This window comes from Nannospalax galili, unplaced genomic scaffold (genome assembly GCF_000622305.1).
Source record: "Nannospalax galili isolate Female #2095 unplaced genomic scaffold, S.galili_v1.0 scaffold542, whole genome shotgun sequence".
Classification (NCBI taxonomy): domain Eukaryota; kingdom Metazoa; phylum Chordata; class Mammalia; order Rodentia; family Spalacidae; genus Nannospalax; species Nannospalax galili.
This window is the reverse complement of record NW_008349083.1, coordinates 2,650,036-2,651,809: the sequence shown is the minus strand read 5'-3', so window position 1 is coordinate 2,651,809 and position 1,774 is coordinate 2,650,036.

The window sequence follows — 1,774 nt, the reverse complement described above, 5'->3', positions numbered from 1 at the left end:
TTGAGCTAAAGATTTGTTTTTTTAAAAAAATGGCATTTTCATAAGCACAGATCTAAGGATATAATTCTGTGAAATGGGGCGGTAAAATGTTATTCAAAGTTTAACCCAGCTAGTGAATATGGTGTTTGGAATGTGAATATTTTGCTTCTTTTGTTAACTGAGGAGAATGTGGTAGAGTCTGATTCCACCATTTAGCACACTCTTAAACAAATTACTTGCTTCTCTGAATATTAATTTATTTATCTGAAACAGGGTGATTGCTAGCACCTACCCAATACATTAGATGTAAAGATCACATGAGGAAGTGATTGACAAATTCTTTATACAGTTATTACAATAACCATGATGGCTGCTGCCATTTCTCCAATTATCAATTAATTGTACCACAATAGTTTGGTTAAACATATCTGTAACATGCTCCACCCCCAACTCCATTTATAAGCTAAATTTCTACTACTGTATCAATTTTAGTCTTAGTTGAGCTGGAGATATGGCTTAGTCAGTAAATTGATTGCCTTGCAATCATTAGGACCTGAGTTAGAGTCTCGAAATCCACAAAGAAAGGTCAGGCATGGGGGCACAGCACAGCATTCAGGAGGCAGAGACAGGCAGATCCCTGGGGCATGCTAACCAGCCAACCTTCCTTATTTTGGGGAGGGGTGAAGGAAGGAGGGAGGGAGGGAGGGAGGGAGAGAGAGAGAGAGAGAGAGAGAGAGAAAGACTATGACACCTGAGAAAAGATACCCAAGTTCATTTTCATTTGGCCTCCACATCTGTGTGCACACATATGTACCTGCACACACATGAACACATGCACATACATACACACAGGGATAAAATTTATATAAATTTTCAAAGACAGTAAAGCAAGGACTCCTAATTCTTCTGATTCTGTCCAGAGAAACAACTAGATGGGCACTGAGCATTACCATTTTGTTACAGGTCTTATTTCAGTTTATAATGATAGTTTAATTGTGTATTTTGGCAATGACCCACCACCTAATATGGCACCTAATATAGCCCTTATAGCTAAATGTTGAATAAACCAGCACATTTATGCAAGGAAATTATAACCCGACTTAGAAAGATGGAACTTGCTCCTGTGATCGTTTTTCTAGGATGAACAAACTTATCATTTGAATATTCATTATGCAAATTTATAACGGCAGCATTTTCAGGTAACCAGGGCTTATCCATCCAGGAAACCCAGCAAGTCAACTTCCATGCCAGCCTATACCAAGAGAAACCTCATTAAAAGAATAATAATAATAATACAAAAGGTAATATGGTTGGAGTCAGGTAAGCAGCTACCTAGAACTAAAAGAAAGATATTTTGTCCAAAACATCAAACAACTTTGTGCCTGATGTGTGAAAGAACACCTTGAAACTCAGAGTAAATGACAGAAGAAATTTTCTTAGAAACGGCAGTTGTTCCAGACACTGTTAGAAACCAAGGACAATTGAGAATGATTAGTGGTCAAATTTAAATCAAACCACAAAGGCATGGTATCCCTGGAGGATGAACACAATTTGAAGTCGGAAGGAATGCATTTCCCCCTAGATCAAAACCATGAAAGCATTTTCTTTTCTTAAAAAATAATGTTTATTTCAATGGTAATGTTTATCACCTCTACTAATTAACATGATGTAAGTTTCCATGCTTCTTCCTCAAATATAATACATTTTAAAAATTTTATTGATTTTCTTTGTGTGTGTGTGTGTGTGTGTGTGTATCACACAGAACATCCCAAACCATCTTATTCAACTATACACC